Source organism: Heterodontus francisci, chromosome 5 (genome assembly GCF_036365525.1).
Source record: "Heterodontus francisci isolate sHetFra1 chromosome 5, sHetFra1.hap1, whole genome shotgun sequence".
Classification (NCBI taxonomy): domain Eukaryota; kingdom Metazoa; phylum Chordata; class Chondrichthyes; order Heterodontiformes; family Heterodontidae; genus Heterodontus; species Heterodontus francisci.
The window spans coordinates 105,188,210-105,200,631 of NC_090375.1; the positions used below are offsets into that span (position 1 = coordinate 105,188,210).

The 12,422-nt window shown below is 41.5% G+C and overlaps 1 long non-coding RNA gene across 1 annotated transcript in view; it reads left to right on the plus strand.

Moving 5' to 3' along the window:
* Positions 1-12,422, plus strand: part of LOC137369988 (uncharacterized) — a 33,748-nt gene that overhangs the window by 15,912 nt on the left and 5,414 nt on the right. Inside the window, exon 3 of the long non-coding RNA XR_010975058.1 lies at positions 5,425-5,500. This is a non-coding gene — a long non-coding RNA (uncharacterized lncRNA). The remainder of the gene's footprint in view (positions 1-5,424; positions 5,501-12,422) is intronic.

Consider the following 12,422-nt stretch of genomic DNA (forward strand, 5'->3'; position numbering starts at 1 on the left):
TGACCTGAAACATTAACTCTGCTTCTCTCTCCACAGATGCTGCCAGACCTGCTGAGTATTTCCAGCATTTCTTGTTTGCCTTTAAGTACTTTGTTGGTTTATATGAGATCACCTCTCATTCTTCGAAACTCTAGAGAATACTGGCCCAGTTCCCCAATCTCTCTTCAGAGGACAGTCCCGCCATCCCGGGAACAAGTCTGGTGAACCTTCGTTACACTTCCTCGATGGCAATAATATCCTTCTTAAGGTAAGGGGACCAAAACTGCACACAGTAGTCCAGCTGCGATATAACCAAGGTTTTATACAATTGAAGCAAGACTTCCCTACTCCTGTACTCAAATCCTCTTGCAATAAAGGCTAACATACCATTTGAGCCTTCTTAATTGCTTGTTGCACCTGCATGTTAGCTTTCAGTAACTTATTGACAAGGATACCCAGGCCCCTTTGTACATCTACACTTTCTAATCTCTTACCATTTAAGAAATACTCTGCACATCTGCTCCTCCTTCCAAAGTGAATAACCTCACATTTTTCCACATTATATTTCATCTGCCACATTCTTGTCCACTCACTAAGTCTGTCCAAATTTCCTAAAAGCCACTTTGCATCTTCCTCACAACACACATTCCCACCTAGTTCTGTGTCATCCGTGAATTTGGAAATACTACATTTGGTCCCCACATCCAAATCATTGATATATATTGTGAACAGCTGGGGCCCAAGCACTGATCTCTGCAGTACCTCACTCGTCACAGCCTGCCAACGTGGGAATGACCCATTTATTCCTACTCTCTGCTTTCTGCCTGTTAACCAATCCTTAATCCATTCCACTGATTCCCCTTTATCAATTCTGTTAGTAACATCCTCAAAAACTCCGACAGGTTCATCAAACATGAGTTCCCATTCATAAATCCTTGTTGACTATGCCCAATCAGATCATTATTATCCAAGTGTCCATTTATCACAGTCTTTAGAATAGGTTCTAGCATTTTCCCAATGACTGATGTAAAGCTAACAGGTCTGTAATTCCCTGTTTTCTCTCTCCCTCTCTTCTTAAATAGTGGGGTGACATTTGCGACCTTCCAATCTGCAGGAACCGCTCCAGAATCTATAGAATATTGGAAGATGATCACCAATGCATCCACTATCTCCATAACTACCTCTTTCAACACTCTGGGATGTGGAATATCAGGTCTTGGGGACTTATCAACCTTCAGCCCCATTAATTTCTCCAATACAACCTTCTTACTAATACTAATTTCCTTCAATTCCTCATTCCCCCTAATCCCTTGGATCTCTAATTCTGGGAAATGTCTTGTATTTTCCTCAGTGAAGACAGACACAAAGTAATCATTTAGCTTCTCTGCCATTTCTCTATTCCCCATTATAAATTCTCCTGACTCTGCCTGTAACGGACTCAAATGTTTCCCTTTTATGTACCTATGGAATTCTTCAGATTATCCACTATTAAATCTGTGATGTAATCCTCTGCTACAAGATATCACTGTGGTAAGAGCAAAGGTTAATACTGGGCAAACTGCGGCAACATTGAGCAATAGTCACGGTTAATATTCTTGAGTACACCAGCACAACAATTTCTAAAAATTATTTAACTGTGTTCTTGTGAACAGTTTTGATGCTGCATGAAGCTTTTCTAAACATGGAATTGAGGTGACTAACAAAGGCAAATGTTCTCTATTTAACATCCACTGCATATATAATTAGTCGGTACAAAACAAGGTATAAGAGTATAGGGATACAGAGAATAAGAAAGGGTCATTGTGATCCATCTGCGAAATTCCAAAGTTCAAAGTACTGTACGAGATAATATATGCCAAGGCATGCTGAACAAGTAGGAGTTAAACATAAATATATTGCTGTTCTCAACTTGTATGCCAATTCCAGGTCTGATCAGATCTTGAGATTCTCACTACAATTTGTCTTTATTTATATGATCTTTTAATACTGCTGTTGACTTGCTTAATCGTTTCGGCTTTTACAAATGTGTAGTGTTACGACCAGGTGAGACTGGGGACTAGGGGTTCCCTCTCAGTCTTAGTCTGGTTTAACCGGAACAGGATTTAATTATAAAACGCCATGTTTTTAGGTCCCCCACAGTGAATCCTTGTTCACTGCTTTCCAATTGCAAGGCAAAGAAATCAAATCAGACAGGTTTTCTTAGATTTAAACAAGAAAGGTGGAAGTTTATTAACCTTAAACTCTAATTTGGTTAACGCCTACAAGTACGCAACGCGACCACGCATGCATGCATATGCAATAAACACACAAGCCGGTAGAGACAGAAACAGTAGAACGAATAAAGGGGAAAAGTTTGAGGCAACATATTGTCATTGTTTATGGTCCTTTCAGTTTGATGTAGAACCTTTGGTTGCCAGTAAGTCTTGCCGTTTCATTGGGACCCAGTGCATGCTTTAACTTGTTTCAATGTAGGAGTCTTTTCTCTCTTGACGTTTAAGTGACTTCAGTGGGTCCGGAGAAAGCGAGAGAGAGCCAATCAGGAGAGAGTCTGTCTTGTTCCAGGTTCAGTTGCACTCTGCAGTCTGAATTCAAACTGTCCTTTGTCGAGTTCAAAAAGCCTGGACCAGCCGGTTAGGCATGTGACCAGCTGGCTTACCCACGTGCGTTTGTGGATTCCAAAGCTCTCGGTAGGGGAGGGATGTAGTGCTGTCTCTTACTCTGACAAGATGTGGATCACCATTGCCCAGCCCAATCTCTGTTAATTGAATCAGTGAGCAATTCCTTTGTCTCTCCAAGCACTGTCTCTTAGTATGCAAATGCCCTCCAGCCAAGTGTCTGGTGATCTCTTTGTAAACAAGTAATTTCTTCACTACAGCAACAGGTTGAAATTAATGTTCATATGACAAAATTAATATGCCTCATTCTTGGCAGGTGGGGGCGTTCATGACAGTAGTTAACTTTCTTATTGCTGCAGTACTGCTTTTTGTGTACAGTGTGATGCCGAACTGTTTCTGCTTGCGTTTTTTTATTATGTTTTAGGAATTGTTTTATCTGTAAAGCATTTAAAATATGAAAGTGTACTGTTTGAGCTGGGCTTGAAACATAAATGTAAAATAAAATCATTAAACTTTATTCATTTCTGGCTCATATTGCATGTTTAACTTTTACAATTTTTCGTTACCTTGCATTGAACTAAGATCTCTTTTGTGAATATTTGAATATCAATTTTCTTTTTAAATCAGTTGTTTATGTAGTTTTCAAAGGCAGCACTATTCAGATTGAATTAAGAATTAGCAGAAGGCTTGCTCAATGAATGTACTACCCTGATCTAAAAGTAATCTTTTTCTAAAATCTACCATTTTGTGGCATTAACGTTATTGTTATGGCCATGTGGTGAGGGGTTTGGGTGTTCCCACTGTTCAATTTCCACCTGATCGCAGCAAGTGTGTTTTGTTATTAGAGTTTAACCCCTTTGTGTTTTTTTTTTGTCAGATAAACAGACAGCAATAGGTTTTCTTGTAGGTTTAAAACAGGAAATCAATTACTAATTGACCAATCTGCCTTAACGCGAAATTGTCGCAATGGCATCCACTTATGCATTTGCTTGCACACATGCACACACAAGAGACAGATTGAGAGGAAAAAGGATAAGCAATGGTAAGTATGGGATAGGTTTCGGGGGGGGGGGGAGGGCGGTGGTCACTTCGAGGTCACTAACACCGGAAAGTGTACTCTATTCCACATCCCCTGCATACATAAGCCTGTTGAATTCTCTTGGAAGTCAAGTTCTCGGTTGCAGGCCTGAGCTGTTTGTAGATTTCTCTGTTGGTTGAAAATTCAGTTGAAGACAGTAGATCACTTCTAATTCACTGTTGTCTAAGTATAGATGTAGAATTTTACAGCAGGGTGCATCCCTTCTGGCTGGCTGTATTTTCTCAGCCCCTTTAGCTGGAAACAAGCTTGTTGGATGCTTCTTTCTGGAAGCCTCTCTCTCATTTTAAGGTAAAAGGTTTGTCATATCATTTTCAGGTTTTTGCTTCTCCCCTATGGTGATCACAAATTGGTCCAGGATGAGAATAATCCAGTTATGATGTTTCCATTGCACACCTTCTTTGTTTCAGAAGAAACCATTCAATTTGGGAATATTTCTGGGTGGGTGTAGGATGGGTACAATTGACACCTCTTAGATTTGAAGGTAATCCTGTGTCCCTGTTAGACAGTTTGAATATACAAAGGGCAAGTCTTTTAACCTTCGGTGGCCATTTTGGAGCACATTGTTCACTTTTTAACAGGAAGGTCCATTTTTTAAAAGACAGAGTCAATTTATATAACTCGTTAGTTTTAGTCCACAATTTTTCATTGTCACACTTCTTGTACATGTGACATTATATTTACTTTTGAAGAAATTCAATTTATTAGTTGGTACATTATTTTCAATACAGTGGAAGATAAAGGTGGGAAAGAAGGAGTGCCTGAGGATGACATAGAACAGCCATGACTCAAGATCAATAATTAAAAGGAAACATATTTGAGAGTTGAAATAAAAAGAAACAGTTAATAGACTGAAATTCACCAGGTCCAAATGTTATATACACTACAATGCTGAAGGAAGTTGGACTGGAGCTAGATAAAATAATAATCCTAACTTTAGAAAATGAACTGAAAGGTGTTAAATGTTACACCTAAGTCCTAATACAAAATCAAATCTTACCTAATAGATCTAGTAAGATATGAGATTATTCCTAAAAATATTTTAATTATCGAGTGAAAGAGCCCTTGAAAATGTAATTGCAGGATGCCCTTTTGCTAAATATGCAGATGCATGTTGGAATAGAACAAGAAAGGAATGCTTGCATTTATATAGCACCTTTCATGACCTCAGGACGTACCAAAGTGCTTTACAGCCAATGAAGTATTTTTGAAATGTAGTCACTGTTGCAATGTAGGAAACATGGCAATCAAATTCCACATGCAACAAGGCCATCAATTTGATAAAGACCAGAAAATCTGTTTTTAGTAATGTTAGTTGAAGGATAATATTGACCATTATATCAGGAGAACTTCCCTGCTCTTCAAATAGTGCCATGGGATCTTTTACTACCACCTGAGCGGGTAGATGGGCCTTGATTTAGCGTTTCATCTGGAAGACAGGACCTCCAACAGTGCAGCATTTCCTCCGTACTGCATTGAAGTGACAGCCTGAAATATCTGCTCAAATCTCTGAAGTGGGACTTGAACCTATAACCGTCCGACTCAGAGGTGAGGTACTACCACTGAGCCACAACAGTTGCTAAGAGAAATCATTATACTGTCCAAGAATAATACCATATTGTAAATATTCAAAGAAACAAGCAATTTCAGGAATTGTCGCAAAACCGATAAACTTTAACCAGGGCTTTAATGAGAAACATAATTAATTAAAAGCATCTGTTTAATGTTTTCCAGATTATTCTATCACTTTTGACTGTCCTGGCTAGAAAAGTGACTAATCAAAAAATATCAGACTATTGAATCTCAAAAAGTGAGTATTCATTAATATAGGGTACCAAATAAAGTGTCAATATGAACTTTAATTGATATTTAACAACACAATGTCAGCATGAATAAATTATGATGTATATAACATACACAACTCCTCTTCAAAAGCCTTATAGCAGTTGTTCCATTAAAGCCCATGAATAGTACCGTGAGAACACAAAATGACAAAGAAATAGAAATGATAATGAGTACCACAAATTCCTCGACAACTTTGAAGTTCTACAGCAAGCACATTGTTTTGAACCATAGATATTTGCAGCACAGAAGGAGGCCATTTGCCCATTGTAACTGTGTCAACTGCTCTGGAAGAGTTATCCATTGTTCCATTCTCCTGTCCTTCCCTCAAACCCTTTTACGTATAGTAACCAGCACAAAGGCTGATTGGAAATTACTTCGAATGACAAGGTAGCAGCAAGTATTTACCAGGACAGTATCTTCATGAAAAAGTGTTTGGCAAATATATTTTGTTTGGAGTAATAGAAAAGCCAGAAAAACAATGGATCTTTGTTTATGATGACCTTGGATAATTCTGTCAATTAGCACTCCAGGTGCACAACTTTATTCAATTGGAGGGAAGATTAGACAATCAAGCACAGAAATTAGCTTAACTTTATCAACTTTGCTTCTAATTTCCACCCTTCTGTCACCTTTACATGGTCCATCTCCGACACTTCCCTTCCCTTCCTCGACTTCTCTATCGCCATCTCTGGGGATAGGCTGTCTACTAATATCCATTATAAGCCCACTGACTCTCACAGCTACCTCGACTACACTTCTTCACACCCTGCCTCCTGTAAGGACTCCATTCCATTCTCCCAGTTTCTCCGTCTCCGACGCATCTGCTCTGATGCTACCTTCCATGACAGCGCTTCTGATATGTCTTCCTTTTTCCTCAGCCGAGGATTCCCCCCCACTGTGGTTGACAGGGCCCTCAACCGTGTCCGGCCCATTTCCCGCACCTCAACCCTCACCCCTTCCCCTCCCTCCCAGAACCGCAACAGGGCTCCCCTTGTCCTCACTTTCCACCCCATCTGCCTCCATATCCAAAGGATCATCCTCTGCCATTTCCGCCAACTCCAGCATGATGCCACTACCAAACGCATCTTCCCCTCTCTTCCCCTGTCAACATTCCGAACAGATTGTTCCCTCCGTGGCACCCTGGTCCACTCCTCCATTACCCCCACCACCTCGTCCCCTTCCCATGGCACCTTCCCCTGCAATCGCAGGAGGTGTAATACCTGCCCATTTACCTCCTCTCTCCTCACTATCCCAGGCTCCAAACACTCCTTTCAGGTGAAGCAGCGATTTACTTGTACTTCTTTCAATGTAGTATACGGTATTCGCTGCTCACAATGCGGTCTCCTCTACATTGGGGAGACCAAACGCAGACTGGGTGACCGCTTTGCGGAACACCTCCGCTCAGTCTGCAAGCAGGACCCCGAGCTTTCAACACTCCCGCCTGCTCTCATGCTCACATCTCTGTCCTGGGATTGCTGCAGTGTTCCAGTGAACATCAACGCAAGCTCGAGGGACAGCACCTCATTTACTGATTAGTCACACACACTGCCGGACTGAACATTGAGTTCAATAATTTCAGAGCATGACGGGCCCCCTATTTAACTTTTATTTTTAGCTATTTTTTTATTTTTAGTTAAAAAAAATTTTTTTTGTGTTTATTTTATTTTATTTTATTTCATCTTAGTTTGTTCAGTTTGCTTACCCACTGTTTTTTTTCATGTTTGTACTTGCGGCTGTTCACTTTTCAGTCCGTTAACACCCTATCTGTACTAATGCTTTGACTTTCAACACACCATTAACATATTGTTTGCCTTTGCTCCATGACCTTCTGGTCAGCTATTCTGTGACCTTGTCCTATCGACACCTTCTCCTTTGTTATCTCTTGCCCCACCCCCGCTTTACTTGCTTATAACCTTTTACATTTCTAATATTTGCCAGTTCTGAAGAAGGGTCACTGACCTGAAACGTTAACTCTGCTTCTCTCTCCACAGATGCTGCCAGACCTGCTGAGTATTTCCAGCATTTCTTGTTTTTGTTACAGAAATTAGCTTGCTCAATTTGTGTCCCTCTTAATTTTCTGCACGACCAACAAGTTGTGGAGGGAAGGAAAAGAAAATCAGATATACTGACCACTGTATCTGATTGCCTGATCTATCTGGTTGAACAAAGTTATATTCTGAGATTGCTAATGCAGAAAGTTTGCTCCATTACGTGCTGTTACACCGTGATGCATTTTCGAAGCAATTTTTCGCATTCTATTGTAAAGCAAATAAAAAATATTTACTAAAAATCTATTGTGAACAACAAATGTAAACTTTCCATTGCAGTAAATAGGAATAGGGTTACTTACAAATACCTGAACATAGTATCCTTGTCGTCTCTATGTCCGACAATTCATTGCGGAGTATTGGGCTGTAGTTTAGTTCCAGTGTCCCGATCCTGTGCTGGGCTGAATTCTGGGTTGGGAAACCAGAGGTGGTCGTGATGGAACCCTGGATGAGATTTTTGAGGAGGCAGCCAATTAAGGAAGTCGGGCAGCCTCCACACCTGAGAGGGCCAATCGAAGCGCCCGAGGCTCTGGGTGACCAGCAGCCCTACAGGGGGACATGGACGCTGCCGCTGTAGGTGGGAGACCGTGAGGGTGCCTCAAGATGGAGCCACCCTCTGAAGACTTGTAAATGATACAAGATATACTGTGGCCACAGAGCTGCTAGACCATCATTGTGGAGGGGGATCACCTCCACAGTATGGTCAATGGCTGCAGCTGTGGCTCTTGCAGCCCAACAGATCTATTTTGGCTGCTTTGCAGGATGGACCTCAGCAACCCCCATCCCCCACCAATGCCTGTCATGAGGAGGCTGCCATCATTCCATCTATGAGCTCCAGCCACATCTGGTGGCCTATTCGCCATCTGGAAAATTCAGATGGTGTGTGGAGTACCCTCAATTGGCACTTTAATTAGCCTAATTGGCTACCTGCTGCTGGCGGGTAGGTAGCTGTCACCACCCCCCCCCCTCCCTCCCCCCCAAAGCTGCCTCTCTGAAAATAGGCTAGAAGCAGGAACATGCAGCCTTTGACACAATGATCATGCCATCCTCCTCCAACACCTCTCCACAGTCGTCCAGCTGGGTAGGACTGCTCTCACCTGGTTCCATTCTTATCTATCTAATCATAGCCAGAGAATTTCTTGCAATGCCTTCTCTTCCTGCTCCTGCACCATTACCTCTGGTGTCCTCCAAGGATCTATCCATGGCTCCCTCCTACTTCTTGTCTACATGCAGCCCCTTGGCAAAACCATCCAAAAGCACAGCATTAGTTTTCACATGTTTGCTGATGACACTCAACTCTACCTCACCGCCATTTCTCTCGACTCTTCCACTGTTGCTAAATTATCGACTGGTTATCCGAAATCCAGTACTGGATGAACGGAAATTATTAAACTAAATATTAGAGCGATTGAAGCCATTGTTTTTGGATCCTGCTCCAAACTCTGTTCCCTAGCTAGTGACTCCATCTCTCTCCCTGGCAACTGTCTGAGATTAAGCCAGTCTGTTCGCAATCTTGGTGTCATATTCATGCCATCACTAAGACTGCCTAGTTCCATTTCCGTAATATTGCCCAACTTTGCCCTGTCTCAGCTCATCTCCTGCTGAAACCCTCATTCATGCCTTCGTTACCTCTAGACTTGACGATTCAAACGCACTTATGGCTTGTCTCACACATTCTGCTCTCTGTAAACTCAAGGTCATCCAAAACTCTGCTGCCCATGTCTTGACTCCCACCAAGTCCTGTACCTCTATCATGCCTGTGCTTGCTAAGCTATATTGGCCCAAGTCAAGCCATGTCTTGATTTTAAAATTATTATGCTTGTTTGAAAATCCCTTCATGGCCTCGTCCCTCCCTATCTCTGTAATCTCTTCCAGCCCCACAACCCTGCAAGACATCTGCACTCCACCATTGGTGGCCATGCCTTCAGTTGCTAAGGCCCCCAAGCTCTGGAAGATCGTCCCCTCACCAGTCCGGCTCTCCATCTCACTTTCCTCTTTTAAGACACTCCTTGAAACCTACTTCTTTGACCAAGCTTTTGGTCTTGTGGCTCAGTGGCATACTTTGTTTTATAATGGTCCTGTAGAGTGCCTTGGGATGTTTTATTACATTAAAGGTGCTATATAAATATAAGTTGTTGTTGCTGTATATAGATTTGCCTTTCTTAAAAATAATTTGTAGGTTCTTGCTAAACAAGGACTGTTGAATACATTTTTTAGGGTTTGAATAAATATTTGACTTGTTATGTGAATGGTCCAGTCTATCACAATACACTTATTTAGTAATTATAAACTTGCATGTTAGTAGGCTACATTGTAATCATTTTGATCTTCCCTTGCTATTCAAAGCTTATGTTATTCATTTTATTTTGACTGTGAATGTGCACAACATTGAAAAATTCTGATGCATGTAAGGACGAGAATGAAGTTCTAACAAGTGCATAAGGTTAATAAAGTTTAACGCAATTTGGAAACAACCAGGAAAATCACAATTCTTGTGTTTTCCTTATGCTTTTTCCAGCATTCGATTAGAATCTGGTAATGTAACTCTGAAACTAATACAGGTATCGATGGTCAATAAGCAGAAGCCCAATACAGTCTCAGAAAAAGCAAAGATGAGGAAAGAATTAATAACTTCTGTAATATGGGGTTCATTAGTTTTTCTTTGATTGGTCTCCCAGTGCCATACACATTTTCCAGCCGAGTAGCTCTATAACTGGCTACTGGGAGAAGAGATACTGTTGCCTTGTGTTACTTCCTCTCTAATTTCTCAGCCTTTGTGCTAGGAATTAGAGTATCGGATACGTGGAGCAAAATGTCAGCCAAAGCAATTAATCCTGTGTTGGTTAACTGCTTTCAAGTCAAGATCAATGGATATCTATATTCAGTCATGAGTTGCACAAGTGTAGATACAGATTGTTGAATATTATGTGGAATATATGTTTCATAAATTGCTGGAATGATGGAAATGTAACACCATGGAAGCCAGATAAGAATGAAAAATATGAATGTTTTGGCATCAAGTTATTGGGTTGGGGACTGTAGGTGAAAACTTATGGAACCTTTCATGAGGAGCCAAAGTTAGTTTGTGATAGGTTATTAATCAAAGGTATAGTGGCAACTTTGGAAGTGGGTATACAAAACATCCATTTCTCCCCCAACCTCCCTCCATCCAACTAATGTTGTCTGGGAGATTTTCACTCATTGAATTTGCATTTTGACACTTTATTTGGTGCAATTTCCAGCATTTTGGATGAAACTTTTTATATGTATGTAATTTTTAAAATCTGTATATTAGAAAATATATCTCGCTGTAAAAGTTATTCATTTAAGTTGAGGTAATCTATTAATAATTGAACCATGAACAAGTCAGCATATTTGTTCTTTGTCTTTTGTTTCTCGCAAATCCCCCGTACCTTTTTAAGTCTAGAAAAGGCACTGTTGATATTTGTCTGATATTTTTATGAACATCTGCTTAAACACTCTGTTAATCATGAGCTCACTAAGATCACCAAAAGTACAAATGCCTGCTGTGATTTATATGGTATTTTTCTGAAATACTATTGAAACATCTTTGTTAGACGTTAGCCCGCTAATGTCTTTGGCCTTTGACAAAGTCCCTCATGGCAGACTGATACAAAAGGTGAAGTCACATGGGATCAGAGGGGAGCTGGCAAGATGGATACAGAACTGGCTCGGTCATAGAAGACAGAGGGTAGAAGTGGAAGGGTGCTTTTCTGAATGGAGGGATGTGACTAGTGGTGTTCCGCAGGGATCAGTGCTGGGACCTTTGCTGTTTGTAGTATATATAAATGATTTGGAGGAAAATGTAGCTGGTCTGATTAGTAAGTTTGCGGACGACACAAAGGTTGGTGGAGTTGCGGATAATGATGAGGATTGTCAGAGGATACAGCAGGATATAGATTGGTTGGAGACTTGGGCGGAGAAATGGCAGATGGAGTTTAATCCGGACAAATGTGAGGTAATGCATTTTGGAAGGTCTAATGCAGGTGGGAAGTATACAGTAAATGGCAGAACCCTTAGCAGTATTGATAGGCAGAGAGATCTGGGCGTACAGGTCCACAGGTCACTGAAAGTGGCAACGCAGGTGGATAAGGTAGTCAAGAAGGCATATGGCATGCTTGCCTTCATCGGTCGGGGCATAGAGTATAAAAATTGGCAAGTCATGCTGCAGCTGTACAGAACTTTAGTTAGGCCACACTTAGAATATTCTTAGAATAGGCCACACTACCAGAAGGGCGTGGAGGCTTTGGGGAGGGTACAGAAGAGGTTTACCAGGATGTTGCCTGGTCTGGAGGGCATTAGCTATGAGGAGAGGTTGGATAAACTCGGATTGTTTTCACTGGAACGACGGAGATGGAGGGGTGACATGATAGAGGTTTACAAAGTTATAAGCGGCATGGACAGAGTGGATAGTCAGAAGCTTTTTCCCAGGGTGGAAGAGTCAGTTACTAGGGGACATAGGTTTAAGGTGAGAGGGGCAAAGTTTAGAGGTGATGTGCGAGGCAAGTTCTTTACACAGAGGGTGGTGAGTGCCTGGAACATGTTGCCGGCGGAGGTGGTGGAAGCAGGTACCATAGAGACGTTTAAGAGGCATCTTGACAAATACATGAATAGGATGCGAATAGCGGGATACGGACCCCAGAAGTGCAGAAGGTTTGAGTTTAGGCAGGCCTCAAGATCGGCGCAGGTTTGGAGGGCCGAATGGCCTGTTCCTTTGTTCTTTGTTGTTCTTTGTAATGTCACAGTTACATCCACATGATGAGGGCTGTGGGTGGTTCCCACAGTTCGACTCCCATCTGACCCCAGCAAGTGTTTTGC